Below are 17,555 nucleotides of genomic sequence, written 5' to 3' on the forward strand. Positions count from 1 at the left end.
GCGCAGCTCTGCTGACCTGCTTATTAGGCTCTAGAGCAGCTCTTCTGACCTGGTTCTCTGGCTCTACAATGGCTCTGCTGACCTGGTTCTCTGGCTCTAAAGCAGCTCTGCTGACCTGGTTTCTCCTGCTTTACTGCAACTCTGCTGACCTGGCTCTATGGCTTTAAAGCAGCTCTGTTGACCTGGTTCTCTGCTCTACAGCAGCTGTGCTGACCTGGTTCTCTGGCTCTACAACAGCTCTGCTGACCTGGTTCTCTGGCTCTAGAGCAGCTCTGCTGACCTGGTTCTCTGGCTCTAAAGCAGCTCTGCTGACCTGGTTCTCTGGCTCTAAACCAGCTCTGCTGGTCTGGTTCACTCCCTCTAAAGCAGCTCTGCTGACCTGGTTCTCTGCCTCTAGAGCAGCTCTGCTGACCTAGTTCTTAGACTCTAGAGCAGCTCTGCTGACCTGGTTCTCTGGCTCTACAACAGCTCTGCTGACCTAGTTCTCTGGCTCTAAAGCAACTCTGCTGACCCGGTTCTATGGTTCTAAAGCAGTTCTGATGACCTAGTTCTCTGGCTCTAAAGCAGCTCTGCTGACCTGGTTCTCTGGCTCTAAAGCAGCTCTGCTGACCTGGTTCTGTGGCTCTGAAGCAGCTCTGCTGACTTGGTTTCTCTGGCTCTACAGCAGCTCTGCTGACCTGGTTTTCTGGCTCTAGAGCAGCTCTGCTGACCCAGTTCTTAGGCTCTAGAGCATCTCTGCTGGTCTGGTTCTCTGGCTCTACAACAGCTCTGTAGAGTAGTAGAGTAGTAGAGCGTGAGTAGTAGAGAGTGTGTAGTAGAGAGTGAGTAGTAGAGTAGTAGAGAGCGAGTAGTAGAGAGTGAGCAGCTCTACTGACCTGGTTTCTCTGGCTCTAGAGCAGCTCTGCTGACATGGTTCTTAGACTCTAGAGCAGCTCTGCTGCCCTGGTTCTCTGGCTCTAAAGCAGCTCTGTTGACCTGGTTCCATGGCTCTAAAGCAGGTTTGCTGACCTGGTTCTCTGGCTCTAGAGCAGCTCTGCTGACCTGGTTCTTAGACTCTAGAGCAGCTCTGCTGACCGGGTTCTCTGGCTCTAAAGCAGCTCTGCTGACCTGGTTCTCTGGCCCTAAAGCGGCACTGCTGACCTGGTTTCTCTGGCTCTACAGCAGCTCTGCTGACCTGGGTCTCTGGTTCTAGCGCAGCTCTGCTGACCTGCTTATTAGGCTCTAGAGCAGCTCTGCTGACCAGGTTCTCTGGCTCTACAATGGCTCTGCTGACCTGGTTCTCTGGCTCTAAAGCAGCTCTGCTGACCTGGTTTCTCTGGCTTTACAGCAGCTTTGATGACCTGGCTCTATGGCTTTAAAGCAGCTCTGTTGACCTGGTTCTCTGGCTCTACAGCAGCTGTGCTGACCTGGTTCTCTGGCTCTATAACGGCTCTGCTTACCTGATTCTCTGGCTCTAGAGCAGCTCTGCTGACCTGGTTCTCTGGCTCTAAAGCAGCTCTGCTGACCTGGTTCTGTGGCTCTAAAGCAGCTCTGCTGGCCTGGTACTCTCCCTCTAAAGCAGCTCTGCTGACCTGGTTCTCTGCCTCTAGTGCAGCTCTGCTGACCTGGTTCTCTGGCTTTAGAGCAGCTCTGCTGACCTAGTTCTTAGGCTCTAGAGTAGCTCTGCTGGCCTGGTTCTCTGGCTCTACAACAGCTCTGCTGACCTAGTTCTCTGGCTCTAAAGCAGCTCTGCTGACCCGGTTCTATGGTTCTAAAGCAGTTCTGATGACCTGGTTCTCTGGCTCTAAAGCAGCTCTGCTGACCTGGTTCTCTCCCTCTAAAGCAGCTCTGATGACCTGGTTCTCTCCCTCTAAAGCAGCTCTACTGACCTGGTTTCTCTGGCTCTACAGCAGCTCTGCTGACCTGGTTCTCTGGCTCTAGAGTAGCTCTGCTGACCTGGTTCTCTGGCTCTAGAGCAGCTCTGCTGACCTGGTTCTCTGGCTCTAAAGCAGCTCTGCTGACCTGGTTCTATGATTCTAAAGCAGCTCTGCTAACCTGGTTCTCTGGCTGTAGAGCAGCTCTGCTGACCTGGTTCTTTGGCTCTGAAGCAGCTCTGCTGACCTGGTTCTCTCCCTCTAAATCAGCTCTGCTGACCTGGTTCTCTGCCTGTAGAGGAGCTCTGCTGACCTGGTTCTATAGCTCTAAAGCAGCTCTGCTGACCTGGTTCTCTTCCTCTAAACAGCTCTGCTGCCCTGGTTCTCTGGCTTTCAAGCAGCTGTGCTGACCTGATTCTCTCCTTCTAAAGCAGTTCTGCTGACCTGGTGTCTCTGGCTCTACAGCAGCTCTGCTGACCTGGTTCTCTGCCTCTAGAGCAGCTCTGCTGACCTGCGTCGCTGGCTCTAAGGCAGCTCTGCTGACCTGCGTCTCTGGTTCTAGAGCAGCTCTGCTGACCTGCTTATTGGGCTCTAGAGCAGCTCTGCTGGCCTGGTTCTCTGACTCTACAATGGCTCTGCTGACCTGGTTCTCTGGCTCCAAAGCAGCTCTGCTGACCTGGTTTCTCTGGCTTTATAGCAGCTCTGCTGACCTTGTTCTATGGCTCTAAAGCAGCTCTGCTGACCTGGTTTCTCTGGCTTTACAGCAGCTCTGCTGACCTGGTTCTATGGCTCTAAAGCAGCTCTGCTGACCTGGTTCTCTGGCTCTACAGCAGCTGTGCTGACCTGGTTCTCTGGCTCTACAACGGCTCTGCTGCCTGGTTCTTTGGCTCTAAAGCAGCTCTGCTGACCTGGTTCTATGGCTCTAAAGCAGCTCTGCTGACCTGGTTCTCTGCCTCTAGAGCAGCTCTGCTGACCTGGTTCTTAGGCTCCAAGCAGCTCTGCTGACCTGGTTCTTAGGCTCTAGAGCAGCTCTGCTGACCTGGTTCTCAGGCTCTAAAGCAGCTCTGCTGACCTAGTTCTCTGGCTCAAAAGGCTCTGACCATCCAAACATACCTCTGTAGTCCAACACCGCCTCACACAAAATATACTCGTCAGTTCATCATAATGCGCAAATGAATGCATGAATAGATTGCTTTAAAAAGCTAAACACAGCTAAACACCAGAGACATAAGGTGCGTTGATGATGCAGCAGAATTCCACATTTTGCGAGGGTGGGGGGCTGAAGCAGGAGAGGCTGTCAGCGGCCATTACAAGCGTGTTGATGGCGCTGCAAATTAGAAAAAAAAAGTGCTTTGAGTCCTTTAAAGGAATGAGTGTAAATCCGCCCGTAAACGATCCAATCCCAGTGGGTGTGCCTAAAAGGAGACAGGGTGGCAACAAGGAATGATTGGCATGCCCTCAGTGCAATCATTGCACTGCTTTAGGCGCTAATTCGTGACGCCAAACGACGCGCACAAATGAAATCTGCTGGCAGAGCTGGGACGAGGCTTCTTGGAATCGTATCGATTCCAAGAAGGCACGTATGACGAGTGCAGCGCATGCGCTGCTGACGTCAGGCCGAGACCTAAAAAGAAACACAGTTTAAACAGGAATATAACAGACGCAGCCCAACTCAAGATATAAAAAGGATGGAACCAAGCATTTACAAAAACAATTGTATATGGGATGCCTGTTGGCCCAAGGCTATACATCAAGTGTACCCAAAAGCCCCAAAAGACTGTATAAATTTGTAAAGCAAAAATAAATAAATACATAAGTACACATTAAAAAAAACTAAAGAATACACATAATTCTCCCGCAAAACCACGAGTTAACGTTGGGCTACTCCTGTGAAAAGATATGATGCAAATAGGACTTTCCAAATATGGATGGAGACCTCAAGGTTCTGCACTTTAGCATACGCATTATTTATATCCCCAGAAGTGTATAGAACCCAAAACTTACCTGCGCTGTGCAGCAGCAAGCATATATTCTAGTTGCCAGACTGCCCAATGGCTTTTGAACCAGCAGATTCTTTCCTCTGAGACTCTACAAAAGAACAAAAAAGAGTTAGAGCAGACTAGGCTAGCCCTTTTCCATGCCACTCCATCCCACAACACTGCCACTTACCCCACTACGCCACACTTTAAAAATACAGCCCCCCCCTCCCCAAATCCACCACTGAGCCCACCACATGTTTCGTGTGCAGCAGGCCCAAAACAAACATTTTTACAAATATAATGCCACACAGGGGCCACGAGGCGGGCCCAGAGCAAAAAAACGAAGTATGCCATACACCAAGGAAGGTTTTTAAGGCATGGGAAAAGTGGGCTCTGGCCCAGGGCCCCAGCTTTTTAGGCGGCCCACTGATACAGATAGCTCTGCTCTGCAGAGAGACTTGCCCTGATGACCTTCAATAAATGTATTAAACTGATTGTTTTAACTACTGGTTGCCTTTAATTTATTTTCAATGTGACTGATGTGTGAGAGTCTATACAGACGTTTTGCATAGAAATGTTGTGTTCATGTTTCATGCAACATCTATAAAGTTTCTTTTAGATGAAAACAGGACCGCACATATGAGAAATGGGAGGGTATCACAAAGATTAGTTTCAGTAATATTAGCTGCAGCTGTGTTACAATATTAAAATGCGTCACTATCCCTGAATATTGGATGTAAACACATTTAGAACTTGGACCAGTGTGCCTGATCAAAGAGGGCATGAAAGCAGTTCCAAACATGGGCCCCCAAATACAAAAGAATTAAATGCCTCTGGGCACACTGGGCAAGCAGCGGGCCTAAAACATAAAAAAAATAATGCCACCTGGGGCCCGCTGCATGCCCCATGTTTGGCGGGTCCAAATCCTAAAAAACAAAAATGCCCCTGAGCCTACAAATAATGCCCCTGAGCCTGTCACACACTAGGCACGCGGCAGCCCCAAAACATAAAAAAAAATAATGGCACCATGGCCCCGCAGATGCCCCGTATGCGGCACTCCCAAACATAAAAAAAAGAATATTGTCCCAGGGCCTGCCGCACACTGTGCATGCGGCGGGCCCAAATTTAAAAAAATGCCTCCGGGTGCACAGGAGGCTGGGACTGGGATAACCTATCTGGTGTCCCCCAGTCTCCAACAGCACCGTACCATCCAATGGTGAGCTGAGCGGTGGTCAGGCCAGGTGCAGTGCAGCTCCATGCAGTTAGGCTCCTCCAGGCAGATGCTCCTCCAGACAAAGGAATGAACAGAAGGGCAGGTGTGGAGTGTAAATAAACACCACCTCGCATGCCTGCTATAAAGACCCTGCTTCTATTGGCCCAGTGGCTCTTGCAAGTGAGGGTCCACATTCCTTGAATTTTGCAGGTACTTTTGTAAAAAGCACAGCCTTTGTACAAAATTGCAGATTTTGTGATGTGGAAGGTCTGAATGGAGCAATATTGTAGAGTTTTCAGTTATTGAAGGTGCTTCATACAGCATTGTTGAAGTGGGGTTTGCTGTCCTTTGAAATTGTGACACATTCATTTCGTATTAGGGCAGCAACAAAAGCTGGCACTAGGGGTGTTCTGAGGAAATGATGAGGCGTATGGCCAGGTGGAGATTTAAATACTATACAAAGATATGTACGGCCAGATTTGTTGGTGGTATATTATATTTAAGTGGTGACCTAACATAATTTTGTTTTCTCATAGACTGCATTATTGAACCCAGCTTAGCAGTGGTGTCAGGGTGGGTCTGTGGCCATTCCTTTGTAAGATGGCTATCCAAACAGGTGGCACCAATCAGATGCGAACGAGTCAAAGTCCTCGACTTGTAATCCTACTTCATGAGAAATACGTACACCAGTAATAGAGGTAGATCTTTGAATTGCATTCACCAAGAAATGCTTCTTTAATTTTAGTACTCTGATAAATTTAAATAAATCTATCCTAGTTTGGACATAATCCAAGTTGGCTTCAGGGCAGAATGTTCATCCCAAATTTGAAAATATCTTCCTCTTGACTGGTGAGAGTCACATTCGTCAAATTGATTATTGTTGCTCTACTTGATGTTATTATTTCCGATTGTTCTTCTTCTCTTTCCCTTCTACAAGTAATAGAGGATTGAAACGCTATAATCAAACAAAGGCCCACTTGGGCATAATTTCAAAATCATGAATTTAAATTTAGATTTAAATTTAAATTTAAATTTTAAATGTGTAACAATTTTGTATGTATATTTTATACTGTATTTAATTTTCATGTTTTAATAAGATTCATGTGAGTTTGAAGAAAAGCGTTTTTTTGTACATCACAATAACAGTTGACAATGAATTGAGGAAAAACTACAAGTCATTTTTCATATGCACTTATTTTGTAGTTTTAGTAAATCACGTGTGAAATATCGAAAACATGGCCGCTCGCTGTGATCTCAATGTCAGTGGACTCGAAACGCGTTTGACAAGTGCCTAAATAAAGATTCTTAAAAAACCGCACAAGCCTTTTTTTCCCTTCGACGAAATTGGAAAAGTTTTTTATATGAATATATATAGTTATATATACATATATATATATATATATATCCATTTCAAATATCTCGACTCAGGACAAAGAGTGGGCACTCCAGGCTTTTCAGTTCCCTGACACGTTTCGGCTGATCCCAGCCTTTTTCAAAGTTACACTGGCCATAGCTCCATATCATTTTAAAGGTGCAGCATATCATAGATATGGAAGACATGTTTCCTTAGTCATTTTTCTTTTTTCATCTATATATTATAATTCATTTAGTAAAATATAGTCACGTTGATGTAATACACATAAAGATTTTAAACAATTTTTTCTATTCTTATAAAATTCATTTGCAGAAAAAAAGTCTTCACACATCGTTCAAAGTGTACAAGATTTTGACTAGGGAACCAAGAGGCCTAGATGGGTCAAATAGTATCTTGGGCCAGTGCCCTTAATTTCATGTTGTATGACTTACATTTTTCTGATACTCGGAAATTTTAAGGAAACCATCTCCTATCTGATCAATTGCTGATAGTCACTCTCTCCTAATAATACTTAAAATATACTAAATATGAAATAAATGAGAATCTTAGAGACTTTTGTAGATTAAAAACAGAAATATATATATATCCTATACAGTGCCTCTGTGTAAAACCACTTACAATGGACAATCAATATATACTAAAATGAGTTTCTTCAATATATTATAATCTACATCAAAATGGGGTTTCTTCCTATGGCATAAATACTGGAGAATATATAATTTCAAAATACCAATAGTGTAAATTCATCATATAAAGCCATTAATGTAATCAATAAATAAGTCAGTAATATCAGAGGAGAGGTGCTAATGGAAAAATAATTGAATAATGAGGACACGTCACACCTCCTAATCCATCTACTTTATATAACAGGAGCAGGCTACTACTTAGGTGACATATGGAGGAGGCATCATTCATTTGTTAATGGTCAGCCCAGATGCACTTCCTTTTTTTTAAATTCTTTTTTAATTTTATTTAGCCATAAGTTTACTTCATAATAACAACTTAAAATACAAAAAATAAAAAGGAAACATTTCCAATCAAATATTAGACTTACATAACCCAAGAGGAGATCGCTATATATGAGGTAAGAAAGCAATATCATCAATTAAAGCTTAATACAAAAGAAGGCAAAAAAAAGGATACAAAACATGCCAGGAAAACAAAATAACATCAAATACAATAATCAATTCCAATGGAAACTGGCCTTTTGAATTTAAGCCACGATCGTGGACCTCTAGCTTTAGCTACTGCTAATTCCATTTTGTATATTTGCCTGAGTAAAAGCCAAAATTCATTAATGCTTGGACTCGTATTTTGAATCCACACTAGAGCAATACATAAATGTGCACAAATGATAAAAATAGAAATAAGAGGTCTCAAATAGCTACCCATATCTCTTATAACCCCTAATACTATTTCCTTCTCGTCAATCTGGACATCGTACCCTATGATCATTATAAGTGCTGAAGTTACCTCTGCCCAAAATAAATTTAGACTTGGACACATCACAAACATATGCTTTTAAGTCTGCAGCATACGTTTGGCATTTTGGCCACTGTGATTTGACCAATGAGTGGGTAGTGGCCCATTTAGATATATGCTCAGGAGTATAGTATAACATAAATATTATCCAATGCTGTTGAAGTTTCAGGTTAACTGATGTAATAGCTGTATCTATACACTTCAGCGAGTGTTGGAAGATGGGGTGGGGGTGTTTTAGCTGTCTCGCACACTCATGGGGGATTACTCCTGTGGATGCACTACCTAGTAGCACGGACATTATTGGGGTGAATGCTGTACAGAGGTAGCTTATGTGCCGGGGTGATTATTGCAAGATGTCCTGATTTGGCTGGGGGGAGGACTATGGGGGACGGGGATTGACTGCATTGTGTTCTGTGACCTAATAAAGTTTGTTTAAAAAAAATCTATACACTTCAGCGAATCCTGTACTTCCTTGTGAGTTATCTCGGTCTGAAAAATCCGACTAAGTTTCTCTGTGACATGTAACCCCTCATCACTGACAGCTGCTAACAACTTATAATACACTTTGCCAATAGTTCCTTGACCAACAGTCATAAACAGTGTTGATAATAGTTCTGGGGTATTCGTCAGCTCTAAAAGCCTCTGACCACATACAAAATAATCCCTCATTTGCAAATACTTAAAAAATGTATTCTGTTGTAAAGCATACTCCTCTTTCAAAGCTGCAAAGGACCGAACCCCTTGTTTACCATAGAGTTGACCCAGTTGCGAAACACCCCTGTGCTGCCAATTTTTGCCAATAGCGTCATGAAATCTGTCGGCCCAGATGCACTTCCAACTCCTCATGCTTATTTAGCCCAGCTGGGAATTTTGTGTGTAGGTCTGGGATATATCTAGACTCTAAGCATCTCAAATTACTCACCCTATTCCCTCCTCTTATATTTTTGACAACTCTGTCTACCGCAAAGTAGTTCAGTAATCCTGGATCACTCTCATGCTGATCATAAACATGTCTAGCCACCGAGTAGGTAAAATTGTGATTTCTGATTGCTCGTTGGTGTTCCAGAATATGCTTTTTCAATGGGAAAATGGTACTCCCAACATTCATCAGGGGACAGGGACATGATAACACATATACACAATTATCAATGTTACAGTTATAAAACCCATTAACCCTTCTTTTTTGTCCATCTGAAGTCTTGAACACAGATACCTTGTTGATTATCCTACAGGCTTTACAGTGACTGCATTTAAAAATTCCTTAGTAGTAGATAGCCAGGTGTCTGATTTATGTCTTCTTACAAAGTAACTGTGTGTCAGGGTGTCTCCCAACATCCTACCTTTCCTGTATGTCACTGGAGGTACTGATGGTAAGTCTTTCCCTATCACTGTATCACTTTTCACTAGCTTCCAGTGATTTCTCATTATTTGGTATACCTTAGGTGACACAAAAGTAAAAGGGGTGATGAATCTAGTGATGGAATTACCTTTTGCCGCCCTGGTATTCGGATAAAGTAGCTGATTTCTAGTTATATTGCTTGATTTAGATTTTGCAATATTCAATGTTTTCAAACAATAACCTCTCTTTCGAAATTCGCTGTTCATTCATCACTTGTTTCTCAAATTCTTGCTCCTGACAGCAGATCCTTTTCAATCTAAGGGTTTCGCCGTGGGGAATGTTATCTTTCAGATTCTTCGGGTGCTGACTTTTAAAGTGCAGAGTGCTGTTTTCCTGCGATAGTTTTACGATAGACTGTGGTGTTAATACTCCCATCCTTCACTTGCAGCAAAATGTCTTAAAAAGTAATCTCACTTGAACTCATATGTGATGTAAAGTGCAGATTGAAGGTATTATCATTGAGAACCCTTATATTCTCCTCAGCCTTTGACCTGGACCCATTCCATATTAAAAATAAATCGTCAATGTAATGGGTCAAGATCAAGGTATTCTGAACATATTCAGAGTTAGCATCCACCCAGACTACATGCTACTCCCACCAGCCCATCACCAAATTGGCGAAACTGGGGGCGAAGCAGGTCCCCATAGCAGTCTCCATCTTTTGCCTATACAGGGTCCAATCATGTATAAAGATGTTATCCTTCAGGCATATGCTAATCATCTTTAAGAGCATATGATTAGGTTCCAAGAAGCAAGCCTGCCTCTTTTCAAGAACATATTCGCAGGCCTGTACCCCAAAGTCATGGTCAATAGAAGTGTATAGGGCGGTTACATCTAATGTAATCATGATGTACGAGTCTGCCCAGACAAGATTGTTATTCTTGTAAGGATGTTACCGCTATCCTTGCAATATGAAGGAAGTGATTTCACGAATGGAAACAGGAAAGAATTGATATAGATGGCAGTATTTTCCAGAAAGCTCTCATTGGATGAGACAATAGGTCGCCCTTGTGGATTCTGCAAACACCTGTACACCTTAGGTAATAAATAGAACAATGGGATTCTCGGATATTTAGATTCAAAAGAAATATATATATATTGTTGCGGGGATTCTGCTTATGCACAGGAAACCAGGACCTCAGAGAATTGTGGTGTACCAAAAAACTCACCTCAGTACCCAGAACCCCTATCCGACTAGCATCAGTGTCTCATTCGTTCTCCGTACTACAGCGAAGCTACCAATGATTAGACAACCCAGAACAAGCAACTTAGGGTACTCTCAGGAATGGTGGGAATCAAAAACACTCTCTCGTTTTTATTCTCATACAAGTCCACAACGTAAACAGAGAGACGGAAAGGTTTAAAATGTTTATTTTTAACTATGTGCTCTAAGATGCAGTATTTTGGCTAACATAAGCAGGCAAATGATTAGAAATAAAACAATCAGCATTGTTGCAATTCCATAAAACACAAAGGGAGAAATCATGTTATAATGATAGTGGTAACAGGTTTTATAGCGCCTTGTATACCACCCTCCCCTGGCTAGAAGCTAGTTTTATAATAATAGAAGGTCTCTAGGTTTGAATGGGGAACCCCATACCCCCAAGATCAGCAGAGGTGAATCACATCACAGGATCAGCAACGCTCTCTGTAGTTGGAAAGGTTTTCTCCAAGTGCCAGCATCATGCATGCAATGCAATATTAAAGGCACCCGAGTTTCAGATATTTGCAGTTGTGTTGTGTCTAGAGCGTGGGACGATCAACCTGAATCAACAGCATACATTGTTATTATGACCTTGAAGACTTCTGCACACAGTGTACAGACTAAGGTCGCGGTGTAAGTCTAGGGATGTGAAAAACAGACCGTTCCCATGTGAAGAAAAGCAAGCATTTTAACTTACAATTACAGATACACGTAGTGTCATGTGCAAAAGCGACCAAATGGCAAAATGGCGCTTATGCTAAACATAGCAATGTGTGCAAGCAGAAACCTGTCTTCACTACACCCTCCTCTGATCGGACCACAAACAAAAAGGGAAGCAATTTAGGAACGCAGAGTCCAAGTACGAGTGAGACAGAACCAAGTTCATATTTTGCCAAACCTGATAATTGGAAGTGATAAGTTCGAAGTTGTGAGGAAAAAAAAATAAAAGTGTCCACAAAGGGGCGATACTAGGCCCATTATTGAAAAAGGAAAGAAAAAAAACGTACGCTTTGAAGATGGATGAGAGCCAATTTAAACCATCAGCGTGTAGACACAGTATGTTGCAACAGCCTCCAAGAGGAAGTCATTATTATCGTCAATAAAGGAATCAGCCATCCAATTTAATAAAGTAAATGAACATACATGTTCTTCGATAGGCGGAGCCTCTAGCACCATCAGAGGACAACTTGCGTGTTCTTTGAGGTAAGTTCGTGCCAGGAAGTCATGTGCTGCTGCACATATATACCGATTCCCTAGAACTCCATGCGCACTAAGGGTGCACAGTCCAACTCAGGAGCCACTAAGGGTGCACATCAGTCGATCATAATCCGGGGCAGGAGACACCATATTGGAGAGGCACAAATCGAAAGCCCATTCAAAGGAACAATCCAGGCAATGGAAGACAACTTGAACGCAAGTAAAGTATGAGAACCGGAAGGATAATCCATAGGCTACACTCAAAGTGGCCAGAGGTAGTGTTCCATAGTATTCAAGCATCCGGTTGCGAAACTGGAACAGCCGGGGTAGGCTGTCTTGTGACACAGATTGTGCAACCATTTCGGAGCAAACAAATCAACAGCAGCACACCAACAGCCAAGGCGAGAATTAATGGTAACCCGCCGAAGATGCAGGAAAAAATAGAACGAAAAAATGCCGGTATCACACCAAATATTGTTTGGAACGAGGTCACAAGACCGGAGCCCACAAGTTTGAAAAAATGCGCTAAGCTCGTTGTTGATGAGGCATTGAATATAGTGTGAATTAGAGCGCCGAAATGAAGTGGGAGATCAGTATTCAAAAGCGCATGCACCTCGGTGCGGGTGTTAGCTATGTGAAGGACAAATGTTTCATGAGAAGAAGTTAGGGCGACTGACTTCTTTTTGGGACAATAGAGCCCTTATTCTGCTCATCTTGTTAAACTCTGCTTTCAAGGTCGGTATGGAGGCCAAATGGATATATCGAGTCTGCCATGTGGGGGAGGGAAAAATACATTCTTACAGCAAACTACACGTTGGGAGACAGTCACAATGTATGGAATCCCTGCTAGTATCCCGCAACACGCTTCATTATTTAAAAGCAAATAACTACCGTTAGCTAGTAATGTGAAAGTTGGTGTAATGGCTGGCACTGGATTACCCTTTAAAATGCAGGCTAAATTCGGGGCTTGGATGTTACACGTGCCGTGAAATTGTATATTCTTGCACACTAGTGAGTGATCAGATGTAGAAGTGCACTCCTCTCCATTCGAATAAACTTCTTTTCCCTCTCTCAGGCACCTGTATGTGAATGGGAGCGAGCAAACTTCATGGAGAAAAGCGCTACCTAATGGTTCATATCTGCCCAAGGCATAGTGTTTCATACATGAACTGAACTTAAACAAGGGAAAAGGTAGTGTTATTAACCCATGAATGAGCCATACAGCCGAGTTAGATTCGGACACAGAAAATGATAAGGTTCCAACTTTTCATTGTGTAAAAGCGAATATGTTGCATCCTTCATGGACATGGACTGTTGTTTTTCAGTCAGATTAAATGGTAAAAACAGAGATGAGGTATTCATGTAGTCCCAAGGAACTTTCCCAGATTTCAGTGTTTGTAAAGTCCATGCAAACTGCATAATAGAACGTAATTGATGTTGACCATGGTATAAAACAGTCACTTCATCCTGTACAATATCCACAACCGATGAAACAATATTATCTAACGTGTAAATTCTGGAAGAGTATTAATGCTATTATCAATGACAGCAAGCACTTTTTCTAAATTAGCTTGATCAATAGCCCTCAATCTAGAAGCAGCTTCAATTTGAGATAATTTCCAAACTTCATTGTAAATAGCATATATCCATCTTTTGGGCCTGCCTCCTACAGGGCCTTTAACAAAGTCATTCAAATCAACATCGTCAGTCAATTGGGACAAATGAACTTTAACTGACGCTAAGGTGGAATGTTTAAGCCAGTTTTGACATAATTTGCCTACTGAATAGGTAGTAACAGAATGAGAGTTTTCAAAACGGGGGTCCACCCTAACCTGTGTATAGCCTGGGGTCAGACCCAGAAAACGATGTTGGCATGAATCAGAACTTTTGTGCCATAATAACCATCCTTGCGGATCCAAGCTGGAAATATTGAAGGAGATATTAGTAATTAGGGACTGCAATTCATCAAGGGACATGTCTGTTTGATTGTCCCACATAGGATAAGCACCCAGATCAGGAATGATAGGGGCAATAATTTTTTTAGAAGTAGCCAATCCAAAGCAAGTAGATTGGAAAATACTAGAACTCAAAAACAACGTGTGGTTAGGGATGAGGCACGACTGATGTAAAGCTTCTATGCCTTGCACCTGCCAACTTTTAGAACACCAAACAGATTTAAGATCAATTGTATCTTTCCACAGCTCATAGCCCCCTATGGCTAATTGATCAATAAAGGACTTTGAATACAATAATTTAGTGTGTGTGAGTTTAACTTTGGAAGTGGACCCAGCAGTCACTTTGAAATAAAAGGCTTCAGGATTGGATCGACAAAAATCTGTAAAATATGTAAATATTTTCAATAGAGTTTTCGAACTATCTTCAATGGGAGCTGGGCAGTGTTCCCATTGTGTATAATTAACTACATTGCTAAATGTATTAGCTTTATGCAGGAAATGATTGCCATAGTGCTGGTAACAAAATAACTCTGCATAACTCGCTGAGTCTAAGTACAAATCTTCAGAATGAAAAGCAGCATAATATTTCAAATCAGAAAAAAAAGCCTCAATGGCTTTGACATCCCAATCATCAGAGCGTATGTTTTGTTTCACAACATCCCCCGTAGAAACACGAAGTACATAAGGGATATTAATCACCTCTGAAGGGCCATGAATTTGAAATTTTACAGCATTCCATACAATCCCATCTAACACAGGCCAGGCAGTAATATTGACAAAAGTCTGGTCCCTCTTCATGATGTGTGAGGAGGAGTGGGGTGCCAAAGTTCCATCAATTAATCTAATTGCAGATCTTTCTGTCAGATAATGTCCATTCACTAGACGAAAAAAGACAACCACAAATCCAATCGACATGAACAAAAAAATAGAGATTAGCACCAACCAAATATAAGTCCAAGAGGGAATTTAAAAATGTCTTTTAAACGAAACAACAAAAATAGAAATTTTCGATGGAGCACTCGATGGTGTAGAGTTAGTGTCAAATGAAAAACGTGACCGGTCAACTGCACTTGCGTGCACACCAGGCAACGACACATCTGTGGGATAGGTATACTCAGTATCTTCATGGGGATCACCAGCCGGTAGAGTCAATAACGGATTAGTAACTGTATGCATCTCGATGGCAATGTCAGGTCTGTTCGTATTTGCCGAGGCCAAAACAGAATTTCTCAGCATTGCTGGACAAGAGACCGCTGGAGTCATACTAAGAAGAATCGGCCACTCGTTGCAGTTTGACATTGTCAATGGAGATGTACCTGTTATCCTTGCAACCAGGAAGTGGAAGTAAAATGACTGTTCTTTTACCCTGCACGGCAAGCACTGGAACAGGTGCATGGTAAGAGGGGTCAAACTCCTTCTTGTTCACCACCTTCTCACGGACCAGGTCACCGACTCGAGGTAGCCAGCCAACTACCGGAATCTGAAGTGCAGCATCAGTTGTGGATGGCAAGTGTTCCTCCTCAAGACTGTCTCAAGCCTCTTGTAGATTCTGTAACACAGCAGAATGATCATCTATGTCAAAGGGTGCGGCCGCCGCCGCCATGTCTAGACCTTAGATTTTGTATGGGGTCCGCCCACCCAGAGACATTCTAGGGAGATTATTAAGTGCACGTTGTAGGTTATACAAATGGGCCAACAAGTTTCTGCCAGTACCTAAAACCCTAGCTGTCAAGGATTGCTTAAAGTCACGGTTAATTTGCTCCACAGCAGAATTGCCCTCAGGCCGGTATGGAGATGAAAATTTGACTTGGACCCCCAAAGACCTCATGGCGTCTTTGTACACCTTAGATGGGGAACGCCGGACCCTGGTCCGAATGGAGGGTACCACATGCAAAACTTCCCACAAAGACACGCAAATCCCTGATGACAGTTCGAGCATCAGCGCTGCGTTGTGGCCAAACCCATAGAAAGCGTGTGCACGAATCCACTGCAACTAAGATGAACTTATACGCAGTATCAGAGGAGAATGGACTGTGTTTGAGATGGACGCCCAGCAGTTGAAGGCTTAATCTGCTGGCAAATGTCACAAGTAAGGACATAATCACGAGTCTGCTTATACAATCCGCGCACCAGTAACGTTGCTGCAAGATAGTGACAGTCGCTGAAACGTCTGCATGAGCCGAGGCCATGCCCTCGTAAGCGGCTGTTATCAAGGAAAGCCTGTGGTCTGCGTTGGGAATCAATCTGTCACCAACGTAGTTAATTCTCACATAGGGAACTTTCTCAGGACTTAAATGATAAGAGTATTTAGAAGGGAAACCTCTAGGGTAATTATCTCCCTTCTCGGTCGCAGCAATAGTTGCCAAGATGTCATCATCAATCTTACTTTTGCATCTTGTAACTGCTGCTACTAGATATGTCGCCATTGCAGTTTTCGCTGCTTCGTCAACTAAACTGTTACCAACAGCATGTACTTCTACGCGCTTGTGACCAAGAGTATGAATTACATTCACGAGAGGCAGGCACTCTTTAAGTTCTGCAACTTGAACCCAAAACATTTTATGTTTGATTGTTCTACCTTTGGAATCACAAAATTCATTCTGAGTCCAAAAGAATACATTTTCATTGAAAGACTGTACACAGTAGGAAGAGTCACTTACTATAACAGTAGTCACGCGGGGGTCTGCCAACTGGGCGGTACAGTCCCCTAATGTCTGCGTGTACACGACATCGGACTTGAATTCGCCATTCACCATGGTACCTACCACTATTGCGCAGGCTGCTGAATAAGCATGCTTTGATCTCGTCGCCGGTTATGCCGAACCGTCAGTGTATATGATACAATGGTAATCCTCAAGCGAGCGCATGGACTGAGGAGCAGGATGAACAAATTCATACTGCAAGTGCTCCTGAGTTTGCAATGAGGAATCAAAGATAAACATGACATCTGGAGACATCAAGGAAGTGGCCCATTGTATCAAACGTGGATGCAAAGCTTTAGAATTCATTACAGTGAACTGCCTCAAGGGCAGGATACGGTGTGACAACCAACATGCGTTTCCCCTGCGACAGTGCTCTTTCTTTTAGAATCGCCATCTGCACTGCAGTCAAAACTTTTTCGACAGTAGAAAAGCGCATTTCAGCCGAAGTGTACAAGTGTGACTTGTAAGCAATAGGGACTGTGTCACCTTCATTAAATGTCAAATACGTGAAACCCACTGCGCCTTGCACAATTCTTATTACCAGGTTAGTGTGGTTGTCACGTGTCAGTAAGTATTTAGATGCAAGAAGATCAGCCTGCAAAGATTGCAGTATAGCTGAATGTTCTGGAAGCTAGCAACGTTTGGTAAAAGTAGGTTGTATCAAGGCATATAGTGGCTTGATACGCTGGGCATAATCGGGAATGTAAGAACGCCCGAAATTCAAAAAACCCAGCAAAGATTGTAATTTTTTCAGAGTTGTTGGAGCGCACAAACATGCACATTTCTCCAAGAAGTGAGGAGCTAGACCTCGTCCTTCGTTGTTGAGCTCATAGCCCAAAAACAACGCTGTGTACTCTGCAATGTGTGATTTTGCATCATGACAATGATGCGGTCAGCGCGACACAAATGCGGCCATAATTCGTCATCTGTGAGATAAATGTCATCAACATACGAGTACGCATCAGGGTCAATGCTCTCTAACAGCGAGACAACACGAGCGGCAAAGATGCCCAGGCTGTTTTTATGGCCCATGGCTAATCTTTTAAACTGTTTTACACTGTTTTTGTTTGCCGCCAGAAGTAAAGGCTGTCCATTGACTACTAATAGAGGACAGATTATTGGAAATGTCAAGTGTGGTTTTAAACCTTTTTCTCACAAGACTATCGACCAGGGCTGAACTGTGGGTATTCTGTACC

The sequence above is a fragment of the Triturus cristatus genome, chromosome 1_2 (assembly GCF_964204655.1).
Source record: "Triturus cristatus chromosome 1_2, aTriCri1.1, whole genome shotgun sequence".
NCBI classification, from domain to species: Eukaryota; Metazoa; Chordata; class Amphibia; order Caudata; family Salamandridae; genus Triturus; species Triturus cristatus.